Source organism: Macaca thibetana, chromosome 6 (genome assembly GCF_024542745.1).
Source record: "Macaca thibetana thibetana isolate TM-01 chromosome 6, ASM2454274v1, whole genome shotgun sequence".
NCBI classification, from domain to species: domain Eukaryota; kingdom Metazoa; phylum Chordata; class Mammalia; order Primates; family Cercopithecidae; genus Macaca; species Macaca thibetana.
The window spans coordinates 77,298-102,993 of record NC_065583.1 but is presented as its reverse complement, the minus strand read 5'-3'; the positions used below and the strand labels follow the sequence as shown (position 1 = coordinate 102,993).

Here is a 25,696-nt window from a genome sequence, read left to right as displayed (position 1 = left end):
TGCAATGTACATGGCAGTGCAGCTCTCTCTTCAATATACCAATTTAAACTCCTTTGCATATACACCCAGGAGTAGTATTACTTACTGAATCATAAGGTGGTCATATTTTTAATTTTCGGGAGAATCTCCATGCTGTTTTCGATAATGGCTGTACTAATTTACATTCCCACCAACAGTGTGCAAGAACTCTTTTTTCACATCCTTCACACTAATCTTTCATCATTTTGATAATCGCTATTCAAACAGGTGTTAACTGACATCCCATTGTGATTTTAGTTTGTATTTCTCCCATGACTGGTGATGCTGAGCATTTTTTCATATATGTTTCAAACATTTAAATGTTTTCTTTAGAGAAATGTCTATTCCAGTTCTTTGCCCATTTTTAAATCAAGTTTTTTTTTTTTTTTTTCTGTTTATTTGAATTCTTATACATTCTGGTTAGAAATTCCCTATTGGATGTCTAGTTTGTGAATATTTTCTCCCATGTTGTGGGCTGTCTCTTCACTCTGTTGTTTCTTTTTTATGCAGAAACTTTTTGGATTGATATAATCTCATTTATCTATTTTTGCTTTTGTTGTCTGTGAGGTTTTACACAAACAAACCATTGCCCAGATCAATGTCCTGAAGCATTTCCCCAGTGTTTTCTTCTAGTACTTTTGTAGTTCCAGGTATCATATTTAAGTTTTTTGATCCATTTTAATTTGATTTTGTATATGGTGAGAGATGGGGCATCCAGTTCATTCTTCTGCATATGAATATCTATTTTTCCCAGCACTATTTATCAAAGAGACTGCCCTTTCCCCAGTGTATGTTCTTGCTGCCTTTGTTGAAAGTGAGTTGACTGTAAATGTACGGATTTGTTTTGGGATTCTCTATTTTGTTCTGTTGGTCTATGTGCCTGTTTTTATGTCACTACCATGCTGTTTGGTTACCAAAGTTTTGCAGTAAATTTGGAAGTCAGGCAGCGTGGTATCTCCAGCTTTGTTCTTTTTGCTTAGGATTGCTTTGTCTATGTGAGGTCTTTTGTAGTTCCATACACATTTTAGGACTCTTTTTATTATGTTTGATGGCAGGGATTACATTGAGTCTATAGATCATTTTTGGTAGTACGAATATTTTAACAATAATAATTCTTCCAATCCATAAACATTAGAAATCTTTCCATTTATTTGTTTCCTCAAGCTTCTTTTATCAGTTTTTTGTAGTTTTCATTGTAGAGTTTTTTCACCTCTTTGGCTAAATTTATTCCTCGCTATTTAAATTTTTGGTAGCTATTGTAAATGAGATTGCTTTCTTGATTTCTCTTCCAGATTGTTCACTACTGGCATATACAAATGCTACTGATGTTTGTATGTTGATTTTGTATCTTAAAACTACTCAATTCATTTATCAGTGCCAAGAGATTTTTGTTGAAGTGTTTCAGTTTTTCTAATTATAAGATTATGTCATTTGCAAACAAGAACGATTTAACTTCTTCCTTTCCTATTTGAATGGACTTTCTTTCTTTCTCTTGCCTAATTGCTCTTGCTAGGGCTTCCAGTACTATGCTGAATAAAAGTATTGAAAGTGGACACCTCTGTCTTCTTCCAGATCTTAGAAGAAAGGCTTTCAGGTTTTTTCCCAATAAGTATGATGTTAGCTGTGGATCTGTCATACATGGTCTTTACTGTGTTGAGGTATTTTCTTTGTATATCCAGTTTCATCATGAAGGCATGTTGAATAGCATAAAATGCTACTTCTGAGTCTATTGAGATGATCATGTGGTTTTTGTCCTTCATTCTGTTCATGTGGTGTATCCCATTTACTGATCTGTGTGTATTAATCCATCCTTGCATCCCTGGGATCAATTCCACTTGATCGTGGTGTGTTATCTTTTTGATGTGTTGTTGGAGTTAGTTTGCTAGTATTTTTGCGTCTATGTTCATTCAGGATATTGGCTTGTAGTTTTCTTTTTTTGTTGTGTCTTTGCCTAGCTTTGGTATGAGGGCAATGCTGGCCACATAGAATGAGTTAGGGAGAGATCCTGCCTCTACAACTTTTGCGAACAGTTTGAGTAGAAATGGTATTAATTCTTCTTTTAAAGTTTGGTAGAATTTGCCAGTAAAGTCATCAGTGATGTAATCTGTCCCCAAGTCTCCCAGCAATGGGTACCAGCACCAGCTCTGATGAGGGTGGCAGGAGAGTAACGCAGACTCTGAGATTCCTTCGTTATAAATAGCCTTGGTATGTTGGCTTTCTCAAATGATGGTTATAGTAGTAATGAACTGTCACCTGGACAGACTAGGATCCACTGGTTAGTCAGGACACTGCGGGAAATGGTGATAGCTGAGGTTACACACAAGTTTTCTTCTTCCTGGGTGCTCTGTTACTCTACCTGGAGCTGCTGTAATGGACTGTGTCAGCTGGCCTCTAGCTTGGAGGTGTTGCTTGGAAAAGAGCACCAGCTGCAGTAGTAGCAGTGGGATTTATGCTTGCCTTATGTTACCCAGGGGAGGTACTCTGGTGTCTCAGGCAATAGGAGGGGCTACAGAATTCCCAAAAGTTTCCGTCCTTTGTATAAAGCTACCAGGGTAGGTGGAGGGGCAAAACCAGGTGGAGGCTGGGTCAGGCGGGTCCACGTGCTGGCTCTCCACATGCAAGGAAAACAGTGGCTCTTGTGGGGGTTGAAGGTGGTTCTCTTGCCACTGGGGCAACGTTCTAGGAAGGGGTGCAGCTGCCTCTATTGCACAGAAGAGTTTACACAGGGAGTGGGGAGCAGCAGGTGGCAGTAAGCCCCACCCAGTCCCCACGTACTTGGCAAGGCAGATCTCATGCCCATGGTGTTCCACTAGCAGTGGCTAAGTTTCAGGCAGTTTTCACTCAGAACTCAAAACTGCTCCAGGCCATAAGCCTTTCTGGCAGAGACAGCAACTGTGGCACTTAGGCCATGCCCCTCCCAGTCTGCCAGCAAAGCCAGGGTGCCCAGCTTCTGCACTCACGGATGCAGCACGCTTTCCACTCACCTCCCACTTCTGGCAAAGGAAGTTCATCCCACTTGAGAGAATATGATGAATTTTAGTTAGAAGCTTCTCTTAACCTGTGACTGCTGCCTGAATTAGCTGGTCGACTTCTGTGAGGTCCCCTGGGAGGTAGGATCAGGAATGGCTTCCTTGGTCCACACTGGAGACTGGGAATGCATGCAAGGCTCTCTTGTGCTGGTGCTTCTAATTTTTTGTTCCCCACTACTCCCTAAATTGGTTTCAGGCTGGATAGAGTTAAGGCCATCCCCTATGGCCTGTATTGTCAGGTTCCCCAGTGGTACTGTATATCTTGGGGGTAGTTTATCCCCCCTCATACTTTGAGGACTTACAGTTTTCTGCCTGACTCATTGTGTAGGCTGCAGCCTGCCACTTGTTTCAGAGTTTGTGGTTTCTTTCAGTTTTCCTGTTAAGTTCTTGCCTGCTTATTAGAAAAAAAATTCACAGTGTGTATGTCTAGACACTATTTTGTTTTTCCAAGTAGGAGAGGCATGCTAACAATGCCTCTAATCCACCATCTTGGAAAAAAAAACTTTTAATTTTAATTGTGGGATTTAATATGTTTACTTTCAAGGCTGTTACTAACAACGACTTCTTATTATTCTGTTAATTGCCTTTTAATTGTTTTGTATATCCTTGTTCCTTTCTTATTCTCTTATTATCTTTGCAATTTGATGGCTTTCTATAGTAATGACATTTTATTCCTTTCTTTTTCTTATTTGTGTATCTGCTTCTTCCAGTGAGTTTCATACTTTTGTGTGTTTTTGTGATGGGAGATATCATCCTTTCACTTCTAGACGCAGGAATCCTTCAAGCATTTCTTGAAGGCCTGGTCTAGTGATAATGAATTCACTTAGATTTTGTTGTTTTGGGAAAGACTTTATTTCTCTTTCATTTCTGAAGGATAACTTTGCTAGGTATCGTATTCTTGCCTGACAGTTTTTTTTTTTTTTTTCTTTTTCTTTCAGGGCTTTGAACATATCCCATTCTCTCTTGGCCCAGATATTTTTGCTGAGAAACATGCTGTTAATCTGATGGAGATTCATGTGACTTGATGTTTTCCTCTTGATGTTTTTACAATTCTTTGTCTTTGACTCTTGACAATTTGAGTATAATGTGCCTCAGAGAAGACATTTTGGGTTTGGTCTATTTGGGATTCTTTGATCTTCCCACATATAAATGTTTTCATCTCTTCGAAGACATGAGAACTTTTCAGCTATTATCTTTAAACTGGTTTTCTATGCCTTTTGCCATGTTTGTACCTTCTGGAACTCCCAAAATTTGAGTTTTTGTTCACTTGATTGTGTCCCATATGTCATATAGGATTTCTTCATTCTTCTTTTTCTGAGTTATTTCACTTTTTTTTTGAAAGATTAACTGTTTAACTATAAAGAAATAACTAAAAATTAAAAATAGCATATAAACTTTATTTACATAATTACTGAAGGGAACAGAGTAACTGTTTGTGGTGGTGGACCCAGGAAGGCGGCTCTCAAGTTCTGGGGAGTGCGTATTTCCGTTCTCTATGTTCTGAGCGCAGACTCCCTGATGCGCAGGAATGCCTGCTGTCCGGATTTAGAGTGCTCCATGGGTTCAGATTTACTGTACATCTGGGTCCAGCTAATGCTCTGATGCTGCAGACTTCTGGGTGGATATGAGAGGATGCTCATGGGACCCCAGGGATGTGGAGATGCAGGGGCTATTAAGCCATGGTGCAGAATGTTGTCTTGTATTGGGTCTGTTCTCAAAATGATGTCATGCTGCAGTTGATTGGGTCCTGGGGATATAACACTGCATGAACTCCTTCTGTGGAACAGTGCAGTAACATGGACCCAGCAAATCCCTATACTACTCAGGGCCTTTGAGGGCTGAGGGACTTTCCTGTAGCATGTACTACAGGACTCTGGCATGTGGACTGCTGAGGATCTCTTACTTGCCTTTTCCTCCAATGCGAGTCCCTCCTGGCTCTGAGCTAATCGGACTGGATGCCTCACTTCCCTTCTCTGTGCTGCCATCTCAAGCTTTCATGCCTCAGAATGGTCCAGTTGCTTCCCTTCTGGATTCCAGCATTTTTTCTCTACATGCTATATTCAATGTGTGATTACCTGCTTGCTGTTTTGGTTCTTCCTTGTGGAGGAGGTGAGTGCTGGGTGCCTGTAGTCAGCCATCTTTGTCTTTCCTCAGCTTTTACTTGTTCAATTTCTCCTTCATTTCTAAAAGATAATTTTCCTTGTACATTATTCTTGATAGGTAGTTTTTGTTGTTGTTTGCTTGTTTGCTTCAGCGCTTTGACTATATCATCCCACATTCTCTGTTGAGAAATCTGCTGATGGATCCAAGCCTCATTCAAACTACCATATATGCTATTTACTTATTTTATCTTAGTTTCAGGATTCTCTCTTTGTTCTTCACTTATTACAGTTGTGTTATAATGTCTTGCTATATTTCTGGTCTGGATTGAAACTTATTGAAGACCTTTGATATTCTTGTATCTGGATAGCTATAGCTTTTATCATATTTGGAAAGTTTTCTGCTGTTATTTCTTTACTCTTCCTATCCCTTTATCTTTCTCTGCTCCTCACAAACTCCTATAATTCGAATATTTGTTCTTTTGATACCATTCCATAGGTCTTATAAACTTTCTCCATTCTTTTTATACTGTTTTCCTCCTCTGATTGTATATTTTCAAATAACCTGTCTTAGAGTTCACATATTCTTTCTTCTGTTTGATCAATTCTGCTAGTGATCCCCTTTATTGCATTTTAAAATTTCATTAATTGTATTTTTCAGCTCCAGAACATCTGTTTGATTTTTTAAATAATTTAAATATCTGTTAAATTTCTAATTTTGGTCATTTATTATTTTTATGATTTCATTGAATTGTTTCTATTTTCTTGAAGTTTATTGAGCTTCCTTAAAACTATTATTTTAAGTATTTTGTCAGGCAGTTTGTATATCCTCATTTTTTTTGACATTTGGCACTGGGAGTTTATTGTGTTCCTTTAGTGGTATTATACCTCTTTAGTTTTCCCTGTTTCTTTTTGCTTTATGTTGATGTCTGCACATTTGACAAAGTAAGGATTATTCCAGTCTTTGCAGACTGGATTTGTCTGGGAAGCATTTTCACCAGTCATCTCATCTAGAGATTCTAGCAAGGCTCTCTGTCTGAGGTCAGTGTTGCTACAAGAGTCCTTTGGCAGGCCAGCCTGCGTCAGCAGATGGGAAGAACTGACTTCTAGGTCTGTGGGTTTGGCCTGAAGCCTGGATCCCCTTGGGTAGACCTATTGATTGAGTCTATGGGGATGGGCCTAGAGGCTGTGTCTATGAGGGTGACCCTGTATCTGCTGAGGCTGCCTAAGTTCTAGATCCACAGGGATGACCTGGTGCTGGGGTGGGCCTTGAGCCTGAGTCTGCAGGGGCTAGATAGGCACAAGGATGGCTCTGGCACCTGGATCCACTGGAATGGGCCTGGAACCTGAGCCCAAAAGAACTGGCTTTGTTCTGGGGCTTACCTGGCAACTGAGACCAGTAAAATGTCCTTGGAGTTGGAATCCATGGTGGCTGGCCCAAAGCCTTTGTTTTCAGGGGTGGTCTTAGAACTTCAATTCACAGAATCCTTCCTGTCACTGGAGTCTAATGTTCCTGCACCTTGAGTCTGCTGGAGCAGGTTCTAGGTCATGGAGCAGCTGAGACTGGTCTAGAGCCTGAGAACATCTTAGTACTTAGGATGGCATGGAGCCTGACTCTGCAGGAACTGGACTGGGGCCTAGGATTGTCAGTGCTGGCCTTGTCACTGAAGCCACAGTGGCTGTCCTGGAGCCTGTATCCACTGGTGTTGGTCTTCAGGCTAAATGTATCCGTGCTAAGCTACTGGCTAGGTTTGAGATGGCTGGCTTGGGTCCTGGGGCTTCAGTGGTTAACCTGGGACTGGATACACAGGGTCAGGCCACTATTCCTGAAGAACAAATACGCAAAACTCCACAACAAAATACCAGCAACCTGAAATTAACAAAACTAAAAAGATCATTCACTGTAATCAAGTGAGATTTATCCTAGGCATGCAAGAAAGATTCAACATATGTAAATCAATAAATGTGACACATCACATTAACAAAACAAAGGACAAACACCATATGATCATCTCAATGGATGCAGAAAATGCACTTTACAAAATTCAACACTTTTTTCCACCATAAAAACTTTCAACAAATTAGGTATGGAAGAAATGTATCTTAACACAATAAAGGTCATACATAACAAGTCCACATCTAACAACATACTCAATGGGGAAAAGTTGAAAGCTTTTCCTCAATAATCAAGGACAAAACAAGAATACCCACTCTTCCCACTTTTTTTCAACATAGTACTAGATGTTCTAGCCAGAGGAATTAGGCAAGAATAAGAAATAAAGGACATCTTAATTGGAAAGGAAGGAATGCAATTGTCTGTTTGCTGACAACATGATATTTTATATAGAAATACCTAAACACTCCACCAAAACCTGTTATAACTGATAAACTAATTCAGTGAAGTTGTAGGAAACCAAATCGTATTGTAAAGATCAGTAGTGTTCCTGTACACTAACAAATTATCCAAAAAGGAAATTAATAAAGAATCCCATTTACAATAGCTACAAAAAATACTACTTAGGAGTAAATTTATTTAAGAAGATGAAAGATCTATATGCAGAAAACTACAAAACATTGATAAAGAAATTGGTAAAAACACAAACACAAAGTTATTCCATGTTCATGAATCGGAAGATGTAATATTAAAATGTCCATACTATCCTTAAACAATCTACAGATTCAATAGAATCCCTATCAAAATTTTAATAATATTTTCCACATAATTAGAAAAAAAAATCTTAAAATTTACATGGAACCACAAAACACCCTAAATAGCCAAAGCAATCTTGACCAAAACCAACAAAGCTAGAGACATCACATTACCTGACTTAAATATATATTACAAAGCTATAGTAATCAAAACATCATGTTTCTGGCCTAAAAACAGACATGTCAACCAAAGAAGCAGGATACAGAGTCCAGTAAACATCCATGAATTTGTAAATAATTGACGATTAGTCAAGATATATAGAACACACAATGGGGAGAGAACAGTCTCCTCAGTGAATGGTCTTGGAAAAACTGGATACCTGCATGCAGAAGAAAGAATTTAAAAACTTATCTCACACCATGTACAAAATTAAACTCAAAATAGACCAAAAACTTAAATATAAGACCTGAAACTGTAAAAGTACTAGAAAAAAAGAAGGTAAAAGCTCCACGACATAGACCTGAGTAATTATTTTTTGAGTATCACCCGCAAAGCACAGGCAATGAAAGCAAAAATACAGATGGAATAGCATTAAACTAAAATGCTTTTCACAGTGAAGTAAACAATTAACAAAGTGAAGAGACAACCTGTAGAGTAAGAGTAATATTTGCAAACCATATATCTGATAAGAGGATAATATCCAAAATTTATAAGGAACTTAAAAACTCAATAGTTAGAAAAATAACACGGTTGTAAAATGGGCAAAGAACCTGAGGAGACATTTCTCAAAAAACACATAAATGCCCAATAGTTTCATTTAAAAATATTCAACATCACTAATCATCAGGGAAATAAGAAATAAAACCACAAGAAGATATTACCTCATAGCTAATAGAATGGCTATCATCAAAAAGACAAAAGTAACAAGTGTTGACAAAACTATGAATACTGTACACTAATGGTGGGAATGTAAATTAGTATAGCCATTATCTAAAACAGTATGGAAGTTCCCAAAGACTAAAAATAGAAATGCCGTATTATCTAGTAATCCCCCTACTGGGTAAACATCAAAAGATTGAAATCAATGTGCTAAAGAGATATGTGCTGTCCCATGTTCACTGCAGAATTATTCACAAGAACTAAGAGATGGAGTCAACCTATGCATCCATCAGTGGATGAATGGAGGAAGAAAATGTGGTATATATACACAATGGAATACTGTTCAATTTTTTTCAAATACAAAGTTGTATTAATTTTCAATAAATAGCAAAAAACAGAGTCAGGCTGGGCGTGGTGGCTCACGCCTGTAATCCCAGCACTTTGGGAGGCCGAGGCGGGTGGATTACCTGAGGTCAGGAGGTTGAGACCAGCCTGGCCAACATGGTGAAACCCTGTCTGTACTAAAAATACAAAAATTACCTAGGCATGGCGGTGTGCACCTGTAATCCCAGGTAGTTGGGAAGGTGAGGCAGGAGGATCACTTGAAACTGGGAGGCGGAGGTTGCAGTGAACTGAGATCATGCCACTGCACTCCAGCCTGGGCGACAAGAGCAAAACTCCATCTCGAAAACGAAAAAACAAACAAACAAACAAAAAACGAAGTGGAGTCAATGCACTAATTTTTAAATCTAACACAATGCTTAGCACAAACTATGCTCAATAAAAAAAACACATTATTAATGGAGTAAGATTATTCTTGAGATTCTCTAGGGTTGTGTGTGTGTTTTAAACAAAACTGAGTGGTAGGTAAAGAAAGACACCCTACAAACGTGACTGAGAAGGGCTCAAAGAAAAGAACAGCCAAGGAGGAGTGTCCCCAAATACCAAGTTAGCAAAATGAATATGGGATTTTTCAAAGCAGTCTAGAAATCAGAGCTCACTGGGTTTGGAGATAATCCATGTTCAAGGCCTCATAATGAAATCTTCCCACATTTCCAGATTCTTGATATGGAATCTGTCACAATTTCAAGGAGCTTCTGCCAAAGAAAAGGAGATCACTTCTGTTGCCTAAAATGGCCTATGTCTCCTAAATTTCCTTTGACTCTGTCACTAATATAGCAAGGGTTCATTCCAGCAAAGGATTACTACTGAGGACCAACTCCTCTCTGGTTTAGATTTTCCTTTCATAAACACATTGACCCTTGCCAAGGAGAGCTCTAAGTTTATCCAATTTCCTTTCTTTTTATCCCCCCTATACAACTCTGCTTGGCTACAAAATCTAGGACTCTCACAGCAATGGCAGCATTGGTCAAAAGGTAAGTGCCAGTTCTAATGCAAGAACTCTCTAAAGTTCAATGGTCACAATTTCTTTTTTAAATCACTTCATCTGCTACGACTTTTTTTTTCTCTTTATCTTGCCAATTATTTCTTTTAAAACACAATCCTCCGAGCTACATTCTAAGCACCAAGTTTTTTGACCAATGTATCTCTGGTATCCTCATCTTTTTGCAGATCTATGTCATCTTGTCGGGACCAAATGGGGTATCTATCAGCTCTCTGACCAGATGCTAAGAAGGAAGAAGTAGCCTCCAACTCACCAATAGTTTTTAAGAAGGCCTGTGTAACTGTTGGTAGATCCAAGTTAAATTTTTCAATTAACTGCCGAATGATCGTAATGGCAGCTCCCATCCCCAGAAGTCCCCCTCCTTCTCTGTCTCTCCCCGCTCCTCCTCTTTCCCATTCTCACCTTTCTGCTCCTGCTGTGTTTCTGTCTTCCTCAGGCATGGGCGAATTATCATCACACATTGTTGTATGTATTTCAAAATCAGGGCTCTTGACTCACTTGTTGGAAGTGCCTTTCCGGGAGTCCTGGACTGTTCTTTCAGCTCAGTTTTCCATCTCTCTGCGAGATGCTGACAAAAACATGCTTCTGATTCAATGCCTCCACTTAGTTATAACAATACGTTTATCAGAACTGCCTGGCATCCTCCTGAAAAAGACTTTCAATAGGGCCCAGTATGTTTCACTTCATCCTGAAGTTTTCTCAAGCATCTTCTAAGATGTTTAAGTATTCTTTCGCAGTGGCACTAGGAGCCAGCAGAGGAACAGATACACATTCTCTCAAGATGTCTCTCCAGCAGTACTTTTCCCTCTTTGTTTCCAAGGCCTTGGCTTTTCTCATCATTTCCAGTGTATATGAGCAAGACACAAGGCTATCACACATCCCCCTGCAACTTTAAAAAGAAGCAGAAGCAAGCAGTATTTCCAGCCAGGCCACCAAGCACCATCATGTACCTGCCTGACAGTCCAAAGCCAGCATTATAGGTAACTCTGGCAGGACTAATCCCCTTCATTGCTCCACCACTGGTCCTGCTAATAACAAAGGCTTATATTCCCATATTAGCTTTTACTCAGATGGAGTCAGTTTCGTATCCTTCTTGTGGTGGTCAGATGGGGTTTTGCTCTACCAGAAGGCAGTCCAGCCAAACCCGACTTCCTTAATTTAGCTAATAGTACAGTTCCTGTTGTGTTTTCATGGTATGCCTTATTTCTGAAACACTCAGTGAAGCCACAGTCACAGTAATAGGTAACGGGGAGAGCATCACACATTGAACTTTTTCTCTTACCACATTATCCCAACTGGTTTAAAGCCCTGAGGAGAGTAGTCACTTTATTGGCCACTCTTTCATTTGTAATCGCTTTAGTGTTAAAAATATTTACTCAGACAGGACCTAAGAGACCTGGTCAAGTAGAAAAGGTATAAATCTACACCGTAGATAACACTGGTATACTGGCTACAACTTTTTCTACTTCTGTTTGTCTCTTCCCCCCACCCCGCTCCCCCCGCCTAACCCCCCCCCCCCCCCACCAATGGTAATTTATTCTTCGCACATTATTCTTCATTTCCAGAAGTTGTTATTTCATAATGAGAGGTGACAACATGCTAGCAGCCCTCGCTCTCGGTGCCTCCTCAGCCTTGGCGTCCACTCTGGCGGCGCTTGAGGAGCCCTTCAGCCCGCCACGGCACTGTGGGAGCCCCTCTCTGGGCTGGCTGAGGTCGGAGCCGGTTCCCTCTGCTTGCTGGGAGGTGAGGAGGGAGAGGCGCGGGCCGGAACCGGGGTTGCGCGCCGTGCTCGCGGGCCAGCGCGAGTTCCGGGTGGGCATGGGCGTGGGCTCGGCTGGCGCCGCCGGCCCCGGTCAATGAGTTCCGGGTGGGCGTGAGCGAGTTCCGGGCGGGGTGGGCGTGAGCTCGACTGGCGCCGCCGGCCCCGGGCAATGAGGGGCTTAGGACCGAGGCCCGCAGCCGCAGGGGATGCACCGGGTCCCCCAGCACTGCCGGCCGCCAGCACCGTGCTCGAATTCTCGCCGGGCCTCAGCTGCCTCCCCGCGGGGCAGGGCTCGGGACCTGCAGCCCGCGACCGAACGGGGCGAGCGGGCATTTTCCTTCACGTAGGCCCGAAAGGCCACGTCGCCCGCGTCCGTGAAGGCAGCCCCGCGAGCGACTACGGCTCGGGCTCCGCGGCGCGCTCGGCCAGGGTCCTGCCCTGCGTCTGTGCCCGGGTGGGCCGCCTAGGCGGGGCTCAGCGATAGGCCGCCCGCCCCGGCCGCTGCAGCCTTCCACGCCGCCAGGACGCACTGCGCAGGCAAAGCCGCCCGAGGGCTCCCGCACCCCGCCCTCGGTGCAGCCGCCGCTTGGCGGGCCTGGGCCGCATGTAGAAGGACGTGGAGCTGCCGTCCTCCCTCGCAAACAGAGTGGAGGAATGGTTGGGCCCGTTGGGGTTTTTGCCCAAATCCATCGCTTCCACCGTGTCTTACGCCGGGCACCAGAGGAGCCGCCCCCTCCCGAGCGCCTAGCACGCAGAGAGCGACTGATTGAGCCACTACTAATTTTTAGAAAGAAAATAACCCTCTTATTTGTGACAACATGGATGAATCTGGAGAATATTATGCTAAATGAAAGAAGCCAGGTACGGAAGGACAAATACTGCATGCTCTTAATTATATGTGGAATGCAAAAAAGCTTAACTCATAGAAGCAGAGTAGAATGGTGATTACCAGAGGCTGGGGGCAGGGGAGGCAATAGGGAGATGTTTGCCAAGGAGCACAAAAGTTCAGTTAGGAGGAATATGTTACCACGCAAATGGTAATCAAAAGGAAATGGGAGTGGCTATACATATATCAGACAAAGTAAACTTAAGTCAAAAGTTGTCGCTAGAGACAAAGAAGGTTATTACATAATGATAAAAGGGTGAATTTAACAGAAAGATAGAATAATTGTAAACGTATATGCATCCAAAAACTTTACAGCACCTAAAGTTAATATTGAGAGAGAAAAAAGGAGAAATTGACAGCAGTAGAACAATGATAAGAAACGTTAACACTCCACTTTGAATACTAAATTGAACATCCAGGCAGAAAATCAAGAAATAGTGAACTTGAACAACACTGTTAGCCAAATGGGCTTAACAGACTTGTACAGAACTTTTCACCCAACAGCAGAAGAATACACATTCTTTTTAAGTGTACAAGGAACATTCTCCAAAATACATCATATGTTAAGCCACAAAACAAGTTTTAACCAGTTTAAGGAGATCAAAATTATATGAAGTATCTTTTCTGACCACAATGAAGTGGAACTAGAAATCAGTAACAAGAAAGGGGGACAATTCACAAATACATGGAAACTAACATACTCTTAAAAACTACTGGATCAAAAAGTGATTTTTAAATACATCTTGAACTGAAGAAACATCCTAAAAGTTATGGGATGCAATAAAAGCAGTAATGCGAAGAAAGTTTGTAGTGATAAATGCCTAAATTTAAGAAGTGGAAAGATATCAAACAACTTAACTGTACACATCAAGGAATTACAAAAAGAAGCAGCAGCTAAGCCAAAGCTGGCAAAAGGAAAAAATAATAGGGATTAGAATAGAAACAAATCAAATGGAAAGTAGAAAAACTATAGAAAAATACCAAAAATAAACATTGTGTTTTAGAAAAGAATAAAATTGGCAAACTCTTAGCTATACTAAGAAAAAAAGAGTAAAGAAACAAAAGCAGAATTAGGAGTCATTACAACAGATCACTCAGAAATAAAAAGGATCATAAGAGACTATTATGAACAATTATATACCAACAAATTGGATAACACAGGAAATGGGTAAATTCCTAGAAACATACAACCTACTAAGGCTGAACCAAGAAGAAATGGAAAGCCTGAACATACCAATTACAAAGAGATTAAAGTAGTAATAAAATGCCTCCCAGCAAAGAAAAATCTAGGACCAATTGGCTTCACAACTGAATTCTACCAAACATTCAAAGAAGAAATAACACCAATCCTTCCTAAACCTTTCCAAAAAATAAAAATAGAGGAAATGCTTCCAACTTCTTTATGAGTCCAGCAGCACTCTAATACCAAAACCAAAGACACCACAAGAAAAGAAAACTATAGGCTAATATCTCTGATTAACATACATGCAAAATATCTTTGATAAATTGCTAGCAAACCAAATTCAACAACACATCAAAAAGTTTATACACCATGACCAAGTGAGATTTATCATTGGGATACAAGGTTGGTTTAATACATGCAAAACAATCAATATAAAAAACCACATTAAGAGAATGAAAGATTAAAACCACATGATCATCTCTATAGATGCAATAAGCACATTTAATGAAGTTTAATATCCTTTCATGGTTAAAAAAATCCAAGGAAAATAGATATAGAAAATGCTGTGGTATGAATGTTTGTGTCTCTAAAGTTGAAACCTAAACCCCAATGCAATAGTATTAAGAGATGTGGGCTTTAGGAGATGATTAAGTCAGGAGGGTTTCTCCCTCAAAAATGGAATTAGTGCCTTTGTAAAAGAGGCCTAAAACAGCTTGTTCATCCTTCTACCATGTAAGAATAAGAAGATGCCATCTTGAAACAGAGAACAAGCTCTCACCAGACAATCAGCTAGTGCCTTGATCTTGGACTTGTCAGCCTCCAGAACTGCGAGCAATACATTTTTCGTGTTTATAACTTCTTATTGTAAGGTATTTTGTTATTGCAGCCCAAACAAATAAAGATGGCAGGAAATTTCCTCAACATAATAAAGGCTGTTTATGACAAGTCCACAATGAATACCATTATCAATGAGGGAAACTGAAATCTGCTAAGGTCTGGTAAAAGAAAAGGATGTTCCCTCTTGCCACTTCTATTTAACACAGTACTGAAAGTACTAGCAAGAGTAATCAGAGAAGAAAGAAAAGCCATACAAATCAGAAAGGAAGAAGTAAAAGTGTCTCTGTTTGCATATAATATGATCCTTTTCTTAGAAAACTGTAAATACTCCACCAAAAAAACTTTTTAGCAATAATAAATTCAGTAAAGTTACAAGATATGAAATCAACATAAAAATCAGCTGGTTCCATTCACTAACAAAGAAATATCTAAAAAGGAAGTCAAGAAAACAATACCATTTACAAGAGCTACAAAACAGAACATACTTAGGAATAAATCTAACAAGGGAAATAAAAGATCTGTACCACCTTTTCACAAAAAATTTTTTTTTAGAGATGGGGTCTTGCTATGTTGCCCAGACTGGTCTCAAGCTCCTGGCCCCAAGTGGCCTCCCAAATTGTTGGGATTACAGGTGTGAATCACCATGCCTGGTTCAGGTAAATGATCTGTATACTGAAAACTATAAAAATTGATGAAAGAAATTAAAGAGGGTATTAATATATGGAAAGAAGATCCCCCATCTCTACAAAAAAAATCCTAAAATATTAGTCAGGCATTGTGGCACAGGCCTGTAGTTCCAGCTACTGGGGAGGCTGAGGAGGGAGGATCACTTGAGCCCAGGAATTTGAGGGTTCCATGAACTATGATCACACCACTGCACTCCAGCGTGGGTGACAGAGTGAGACCTCTCAATAAATAAGTAAATAAATAGATATCCTGTGTTTTGTGTGGAAGAATTAATACTGTTAAAATTTCTATCTATCCTAAATGATCAATAGATTTAACACTATATAGAAATTTTAATGGCATTTTCCACAGAAAAAAAAATACTAAAATTTGTATAAACCCACAAAAAGTTTTAAATATCACAATAGTATTAAGAAAGAAAAATAAGGTTGGAGCATCATACTTCCTGACTTCAAAATTTATGGCAAAGCTATAGAAATCAAACAGAATGGTCCTGGCATAAAAGTCAACACATAGACGAATGGAACAAAATAAGGAGCTCATAAATAAACCATCTCCTGGAGTCTCAGATACGCCAGTCTCACCAGTGTTCCTTTCTGTGGATTGTCTCCTTTTTTATTGTGTTTTGTTGTTATTACTATTTTTGCTCCACTGTGTTGCCTCACATTCTTTAATGTGCCTTTGAGTCCTCTTAGAGATATTTTCATTTGTGGATAGCTATTTATTTTCTTTGGTGGGGGATAAAGGCTAGTATCTCCAATTTTACCATCTTGATGACACTCCCCACCACAATTTGTTTCCATATCTTGACTATTGTAAACAATGCTTCAATGAATATGGAAGCACATATATGTTTACAAGGTGGTGAGTATATACCCAGAAGAGGGATTGCTGGGTCATATATTAGTTCTATTTTTAAAAACTTTCTAGAGGAAACTCCACACTGTTTTCCAATATGACTGCACCAATCTACATTTCCATCAACAAATGGGTTTTCTTTACTATACACCCTCACCAACACCTGTTATATCTTGTCTCTTTGATAATGGCTATCCTAGCAGTTGTGAGATGGTATCTCATGGTTTTGATTGTCATTTCCCTGATGACTAATGATGTTGGACATTTTTATATTTCTGTTGGCCATTTGTATGTCTTCTTTTTAGATGTGTCACTGGTGACCACATTCCTACTCCACAGGATCTTCCTCAACGGAAACCATCTCCTGTTGCTAGCAAGCTGGCCAGCTGATTAAAAGAGCTGAACTGCATGAATCTGCTAATTCCCATGATTTCTCCTTAATATGTTACTTACCTACTTTTTATTTTCTTTCATTCACTAAGTCATTTGAGACTGACAGCTTTGCAGGTAACAGTAGTGTGTGTTTCTATTGTGGAATATACTTGTGTAGAGTTTTTGATTCGTTTAACAGTGCACTGGTGAAGAGGATGTGTTAGAACAACATTAGTAAACTACTTGAAAATAAGTGTTTGATTATCTAACTCCAAGTGTAGTACTGGTTCAAACAAGTAACCAGCAAGTTTTAAAATTTTAATGTTTGGCTTTCATTACTTCATCTTAATTACAGCTTTGTATGTTACTCTTATTTAATATAATCTCTATTGTATTGATTTTTTCTGTATTTACCTTAAACAGAAGTTTAAGACTACAAGTTAGAAGAAAGGTCACATATTTCAAATACAATTAGATAGGTCTCCACAAGATTTGTGTCTCTGCTTGAACTTGAATGGCCTTAAACCTGTTTCAGCTTTAACAGTAGAATTTTACTTGGGCAATATTTCCCCGTTCTGGTGTAACTTATGTGTCTCTAGTGCTTAGCAGCTGCCGTTGAAGCTAATATTCTTATTCAGTTCTGTAGAGTCAGAATACCTTTTTTTTTTTTTTTTTTTTTTTTTTTTTTTTTTTTTTTTTTTTTTTTTGAGACGGAGTCTCGCTCTGTCGCCCAGACTGGAGTGCAGTGGCGCGATCTCGGCTCACTGCAAGCTCCGCCTCCCGGGTTCACGCCATTCTCCTGCCTCAGCCTCCGGAGTAGCTGGGACTACAGGCGCCCGCCACCACGCACGGCTAATTTCTTTTTGTATTTTTAGTAGAGACGGGGTTTCACCGTGTTAGCCAGGATGGTCTCGATCTCCTGACCTCGTGATCCGCCCGCCTCGGCCTCCCAAAGTGCTGGGATTACAGGCTTGAGCCACCGCGCCCGGCCTCAGAATACCTTTTGTTGTTGAAGATATAAATGAAGTATGCATGTGCGTTGACTGTTGATTTTGTGTTGAATTCACTTTTGTGCCATTTTTGTAAATACAATAGTTTTGCACAGCCTCTCACAAATGTCTGTATTTATTTCACATATTTAAAAAGTAGATAATGTGCCAACCAGAAGCTCAAGAGTTCCTAAACAAAAGTCTGTAAGTCATTATAGCTTTTGTATCATAAGAGTAGTTTATAATCTTGGGCTTATAGAATACCAAACTGAAATCTTAGTTCAATCTGTCATAGACTTAAGCTTTTCATTTGTTACTAATATCCACGACATTCAGTGGCCTTGTGCAAATACGATGTGTTGCTTAGGAATAGCTTTTGTCCTATGCAGAACCTTTCATTTTGATTTTTATGAAAGTTACAATTCATATAATTTATATAAACTTTTTAAATGTAGAAACTTTTTACTTCCACACTCAACTTTGGAGACACTAGAGTAAAAGGCTTCAATACTCTGCATTCCATGCCCCCTGCCACCCGCTTGTTTTCCCCTTTGTTCTTCGACTCAAATGGTATTGGGTTGTTTGTTCTATACAGAAACATATCCTTACTCTTTTATATAACACAGTAATGATGTTTTCCTTCTAATTTCTCAGTTGTTAAACTCTCTCTCTTTTTTTTTTTTTTTTTTTTTTTTGAGATTAGGGTCTTGCTCTGTCACCTGAGCTCTAGTACAGTAGTGCAATCATGGCTTACTGCAACCTTACTCCTAGGCTCAAGTTAACTATTCTTAATCCTTTATTATTACTAATATTATACAATTGTTTAAATAAAAGGAACTTTATGATGAAACAGTACAGAATGCTGGCTCAAGAACCTATGTCAAGATGAGCTGAATTTTGGTAAATTATTTTAGGAATTATGACAAGCTAATAGAATTGGTCTTGTGACAATGAGAGGAATTTACATGACGGGTAAAACTTAGTCATATTAAAAATGTTTAGATATTTGCTTCTATAGGTGTCCACTTTAGTGAAATACCAATTTAGTTTTACTTGTGGCTTATCTAGTTAGTAAGAACTCTAACAGACTTTATTGGGACAAGTGTACTGCTCTTGTAGGAGGTCCTCTCACAAGCAGTTGTAATGCCATGCCATGATACTCAGGATCAGAAGCTTGAGATGTTACTATTTTTCTCTTCACCTTTGACTTGCAGAGAGCCTCTGCTTTTTGGATCCAGGCATCTTTTCTGAATCCTGTTCCCATTAGTATACCTGCTCTCCTATGATCCCAAATCATAGTCAATGGTGCCTCGAACACAGCACCTTCAGGTAAAGGCTGCCTAGTGCTCCAGGGAAAGCTGGCTGATTATCTCCCTGCTCTACTCACCCTAAAAGGCAGAAAAGCAACATAGTCACTCCTGTGCTCATTTGTAATTGTAAAGATCAGTTATATATAGATTTGTAATGAGAGCAAGTATATACTCATTATAGGATCAATTTAAGAAGTTTAAAATATCCCGAAGTAGAATTTCTATATCTAGTCTTCTGTTTTTGTTTTTTTTTTTTTTTCATGAATATTTGCAAGTGATTACCCTTAACTTCACACATGACAGATTAATCTGGAAGATCAGAGAGACCACGTTATTCCTGATCGTGACAGAATTGCTCCTGTGGTTTGGGACAAGTAACAAAACATCTGCGTGAGTTTTGTTTGTAAAATACGCTATTAATATTTGACCTACCTCAAAACGTGTTGAGGATCTGTGAAATACTAAGTGCCCAAAATAAAATATTGCTGATTGGTTTTTTTACTAAAAGTAAATTTCCTCATTAAGCCAACCTGCCTTCTGTAAGTCACAGTGCTTAAATCTCAGGATTTTTCATTAGGAGAGACCTGTCGTTAAGGATTTGCAGGTATAATTGCTTAGCCTCCATTATTGGTGATTGGGATAGAGAGGTTTTACATTTTTCTGTTTTCCGTCCTGCCTCAAAGCTCAGTTTATTGGAGACATTTGTAAGCTATTGGATCATCACTTGAATCAAGATTTCAACTAGTGAAATTAATTGTCCATTTCTTATTACTTCAAAGCTATAGTCTGAGAAATGGCTAATTTTAATAACTGTCCTATCATAAATTAATGTTGGGATAAACTGAAGTTGGAGATAAATACTTCATGAAAACTAACTAAAGTCTGACACAAATTACCTGTTTTATGTCCAATAGCTACTACATTTGATAGAACAGTTTTGAGAAACATTTCATTCTTGAAGGCAACATCTGACATGGTTCTCAGCAAGTTGGAATAGTAAGGATTGTTGGGTTGTTTTGATGAGTGGAAGCAACATGTTTGTAGCATACAAGTTATTTAATAATCTTGTGCTGTTGACCTAAAAATATGTCTTAACTCTTCATCAAGGCAAGCCTGGTGAAGCCTTTACTTGTTACTACTTCAACAGTTGGAATTAGTTGCTCTTTTTACTTGATGAAACAAAATTATACCTCTGAATATTTATGGATACTTTTTACAAAATCAGGCTTGTGTTCTTAATCCAAATTAGTAAAGTTTTATGGAAGCTGAAATATAATACAGTAGTCTCCCCTTATCTGCAAGAGATACATTCCAACACCCCTAGTGGATGCCTGAAACCTCAGATAGTACTCAACCCTTTATAGACGATGTTTTTTCAATCTGACAACCAAGGCGGCTACTAAGCGACTAAGGGGCAGGTTGTACACAACCTGTGTGGACAAGCAGGACAAAGGGATGATGCACACCCCGGGCAGGACAGAGCAGGAGGATCATGAGATTTCATCACTCCATGGCTTGTAATTTATTTTATTTATTATTATTATTATTATTATTATTATTATTATTATTTTGAGATGTAGTCTCACTCTATCACCCAGGCTGGAGTACAGTGGTGTGACCTTGGCTCACTGCAGCCTCCGCCCTCTGGGTTCAAGCAATTCTCCTGCCTTGGTCTCCGAGGTAGCTGGGAATGCAGGTGCCCACCACCATGCCCAGCTAATTTTTGTATTTTTAGTAGAGACAGGGTTTCACCATGTTGGCCCAGGCTGATCTTGAGCTCGTGACCTCAGGTGATCCATCTTCCTTGGCCTCCCAAAGTGCTGAGATTACAGGCATGAGCCACCGTGCCCAGCCGGCTTGTGATTTAAAACATGAATTGTTTATTTCTGGAATTTTCCACATAATACGTTTGGACCAAGGTTGCCTCGGGTAACAAACTATGGAAAGTGAAATTGCAGATAAAGGGGGTTACTGCTCCTGTGCTCTAAAATTGGCGTTTGGGTGATTGGGAGCAGGTAGCCAATGGGAAGAGCACTTCTGAGTGATAACGAAAGCAGTTTCTTTGGTGGACTTTTTACATTCTCCAATGTTCAAGCATATTTTCCACTTTCCATTTTCTCTTTCACCTCATGTTGCCTCATCATCCCTCATCCCTGCTTATTTCTTAAGCCCATTGATGGCACTCATTAAATTGTGTTTAGGGCTAATGAATCATTGTTCCTTAATATCCTTTTCAACATGCCACAATTTAGAACCCATTTAAATTTTTTCTAAAACAATATCCTAATCTGAGTATTAACCAATTTGAGCCACATTCCCAACACTATCTCAGCACACACTGCCAGTCTTCCCCAATATCTCCTCTCAATTCCCCACCACACTATAAAATTGGAATCAGAAATCTCACTCTCATTGTTCATCTAAGAATAAAAACATGCATTTTAACACTGTTTTACTAGTTTCAGCCTTCTAAGTATGTAGTCCTCTAGGTATTCTGCAGATCACCGGTGGTCTTGATAGTTATTAATATACTTTCATATTATGTTATTTTTCAACCAAATCGCAGTTGGAAAAAAACCTCTTTAATATTATGCCCTTGGATCTGTTACTTCATCACTAATACTTGTGATGCAATAGGACACTTCACCTGTACTAAAAGGGCCAAGAACAAATGCCTTGTTTTGTTGTCGTTGTTGTTAAACATGTCTATAGAGTTGGCAGTTAATGCTGAATTTGTCAAATAGCCCTTCCAAAATTATACTTGTATTTAAAAAATAAATGGATCTACCTAATTTCTATTGATTTAATTTGCAGTTTTGTCTTATTATTATTATTCAAGTGGCATGTTTTTCAGTGTATTTTTTCTAACGTTGCTCTCTTTACATTTCAGCTCTTACTGTATGCAGAAAGAAATTGACTTGTAATCTTTGATTTTTTTTGCATTTGTAAAGGCTTTGTACTTAAGGCAGGATTACATGTTTACAGATTGTGGGGAAAAAAAGAAAAAAAAGAAGAGTGAAGGGAGAGAAAAGATGGGGCGAGTGGCCCAAGAACTTCAGGATCCAAGAGTTAACTCAGATTAACTCAGATACTTTGTTCAGCCAATATTCAGACTTCTTTTTTCCTAATATAAGCACTTAAGGATAAGCCTTTCTGTAAGAACTGCCTTACATGCATCATACAGTGTTTTAAATGTAGTGTTTTCATTCTTCTTCTAGTCTAATTACCTTCAACTTCTATTATTAGTTCTCTTAGACCTATTAGTTATTTAAAATTGTGTTATTAGCAATTTCTGAGTTCACGGGGTTTCCTCTTTTTAAATTCCTCTTTACCTTCGTTGCCCTTCGTAGTGCTCTCCGTGGAAACTGCTTTCTGATCTAGTAAGTGCTTATTCTTCGTGCATTCTTCTTCCCCAGACTTGAAATCGCTGCGTAATCTCTAACCGTGTTTGTCCTGGCTTAGTACATCTAACGAATGACTGAATGAATGCATCTTTGCCTTACCCCCAGGCCTGAAGCCTCGTCTTGGTCTCTTTCTCAATACCTTGGATCCTTGGAGATCAAGGTCCTGGTTGTTCTGGCAAGTTCAACCCCATCTGGCCTCATGATCAGAGTCCTGTCCCTGAACTCAAGACAAGGGAGGGATGGGCAGAATTTCCTCATGCTGTGCCAGGAAATATGAGTCTCATGGAGCATTGCCTGTGTGCCTGGACAAATTCACTGCCTCACTGCCCTGTGCTGAGATGATTTCTATCTTTTTTTTTTTTCTTTTTTGAGATAGAGTGTCACTCTGTCACCAGGCTGGAGGGAGTGATGTGATCTGGGCTCACTGCAAACTCCCCCTCCCCAGTTCAAGCGATTCTCCTGCCTCAGCCGCCCAAGTATGTGGGACTACAGGTGCGTGCCACCATGCTTGGCTAATTTTTGTATTTTTAGTAGAGACGGGGTTTCATCATGTTGGCCAGGATGGTCTTGAGCTCTTGACCTCATGATTCACCTGCCTTGGCTTCCCAAAGTGCTGGGATTACAGGCATGAGCCACTGCACCCGTCCAATCTCTCTTTCAGGGATAGATGCTCACTCTGTCTTGCAGCTCTGCCTGCCAGCCTAAGCCTGAAAATACCTCTGCGTCTGGCATTCCTATGCCACCTATGTGGGGCACTGTCTTGACTCAGAACAAAGTCCCTCCAAGTGTACCCTACTCTCTTTCCATGACCGTTTCTCTGGTCTGAGATAGATGTTTATGACCTGCCAATAAATGCAGTGATTCAAAGTCCAGGGCCCACACTCCTCATTCATACAGCCATGTTTAGGGAGGTTCCAGGAGAAAAGCACAGCTTGACATCAGTTCATGAAGAGCCTCTCCATGGCTCCTGCATCTGAGACAGCTGGCCTGCCCTGCAAATCATCCATCCACCCCTGCCGTCATCTGTTTTCACGGCGTGAGATCAACCCACAGGAATATCCATGGCTTTCGTGCTCATTTTGGTTCTCAGTTTCTACAAGCTGGTGTCAGGTAAGCCTTTCCGTTTAGATGTTGTTTGTCTCCTTGTTGAATAATATTTTGAGTTCATTCGTGACAATGAACTCAGCACAGCGAGATGCAGAAATCTTTGGTGCTTGCATTCTCCAGCTTCCCCTGGCCTCAGGCTGGCAACTACCAATGCCAGGAGCTGTGGGAAGCACAGGGCAGCAGGAATTCAGGAGCAGACCCTGTGGGCTGTTTCTCAAGGACATGGGCACTGTGTGCACTATTATAGCAGCCCAGAATAATGGGAGCAGCCCTGGGAGTGGGGAGGGAACACACCGAGAATGCTAAGGTAAATACATTGTTTTCCCCAGTGGGCTGTGGGGCTTAGGCAGGGGAGGTCTCTAATAAAATCCCCAGGTTTTTGACTTGGGTGTCTGGGTGGAAGGTGACACTGTTTAGGATGTTTGGAGAAAAAGACAATGTGTCCAGTTATGTACATGCTGAGTTAGAAACACCTGTGGATATGGGGTAAAGCACCAGAGCTTTAAGTGAGGAATAAGTTGGAACCTGGCATATTCTAGGCAGAAATCCACTCTTCTTTCTCCTTCTAGTAACCATCAACACAGAGCCTGGTGTATAGGATTTTCAGTAATCCAATAAATTTTGCAGGGAGAGATGGGGACTGGAGTAGAACACTGGGCAGGGAGAGATAGGGACTGGAGTAGAACACTGGATTCTGGGTGGTCAGTGTCAAGCCATGAAAAGTTCATTTGACTGTGTTCACTTTCTGTCTGAAACAGTTCCATCCTGCTATTTGTCTACCTATGACTGTTTTGCTAAACAAAGCCAAGAAAACAGAAATAAGGGCATCAAAATCCATGTGTGTTGGCCGGGCGCAGTGGCTCACACCTGTAATCCCAGCACTTTGGGAGGCTGAGGTGGGTGGATCGCCTGAGGTCAGGAGTTTGAGACTAGCCTGGCCAACATGGTGAAAATCTGTCTCTACTGAAAATACAAAAATTAGCTGGGCGCGGTGGTGGGCACCTGTAATCCTAGCTACTCGGGAGGCTAAGGCAGGAGAATTGCTTAAACCTGGGAGGTGGAGGCTGCAGTGAGCCGAGATCGTGCCGCTGCACTCTAGCCTGGGTGACAGAGTGAGACTTTGTCTCAAAGAAACAAAAACAAAAAACCACAATCCATGTGTGTTACTCACAAGAGAGCCTCCATTTAAGTACATTCTCACCCATTTTCTGACGAGCTTTTCTGTCTGCTTTCTGTTTCTGCATGAGGCAGCAGGGCATCCTGGAAATGACCTTGGAGGAAGTAAGACTATTTTTAAAACTCCTTTTCTCTGCCTATGAGCTTGTGGCTAATAACTTCTATTAGTGTCAGTTTTTGTTTGTGATGACATAGAGGTAATAATATCACATCCGTGACATCCTGTGGCTGAAGGGCTACTGTGTGGACTGCATGGACTTCTGCATGTAGAGCATGCAGCACAGAGCTCCACTGGTGCACAGTGTGTTGCAACCACAGACAGTGTTATTCCTTGCTTCTCCCCAGGGGAAGGAGTAAAGGGAGACGCTGTCAGCAAGAAAAATGACAGCAGCAAGGCCGGCCGGAGAAACAGACATGTACTAAAAACTGTTTGCCCAGCTTGAGAGTCTCACGCAGCCTTCAGGGCAGCACTCACAGCAGCCCAGCTGACAGGTTGGTTCCCAAAAACTGATCTAGAGCAAGGGCCTTTCTGCAGATGGTTTGTTTAACAGATCGTTCTCAGAAACAAAAGCGACAAGGTGCAAAGAGTGAAGCCAGTGGGAGGAAAGCCATAGAAGGTGCACGAATGAGCAGCTTGCGGTGGTGGCAACTGGGACCCAGTCCCACTGTGTCCTTTGGAGGAACCATATAGATGATGGCTCAGGATCTTCCCAACATCCACCGCTTCCTGTTCCCCACTGGGTGAGATGTGTCCCCCGGGACTATTAAAATCGCAAACCTTCTTGGCTGCCCTGTGCCTGGGCTGAGTAAGTTCCAAAGGTTGCAAGAAGCCATCAGCAGAGAGGCAGAGGCCAGGCTCCAGGGGCGGAGCTGTCAGCAGGCAGGGAAATGCCCATCCCACTGCAGGGGGACTCAGGGTTGGGCGGTGAGGAGCAGGGCCTCAACATCTGCTACAACACGTCAGCAGCTAGTCAGACATCAGGTGGCAAAATCACACCTCATTTAATAATACTCTTAAAGATGCACAAGTGAAATACATTTCAGC

At 40.5% G+C, this 25,696-nt stretch overlaps 1 long non-coding RNA gene and 1 pseudogene across 1 annotated transcript in view; one reads left to right on the top strand and one right to left on the bottom strand.

The window, feature by feature from the left end:
* Nucleotides 1-8,181: 8,181 nt before the first annotated feature.
* Nucleotides 8,182-25,696, bottom strand: part of LOC126956070 (uncharacterized) — a 29,188-nt gene continuing 11,673 nt past the window's right edge. Inside the window, exons 6-7 of the long non-coding RNA XR_007726235.1 lie at nt 10,483-10,648; nt 8,182-9,772 (exon numbers count right to left, since the gene is read on the bottom strand). This is a non-coding gene — a long non-coding RNA (uncharacterized LOC126956070). The remainder of the gene's footprint in view (nt 9,773-10,482; nt 10,649-25,696) is intronic.
* Nucleotides 10,754-11,561, top strand: LOC126956069 (transmembrane protein 69-like; annotated as a pseudogene).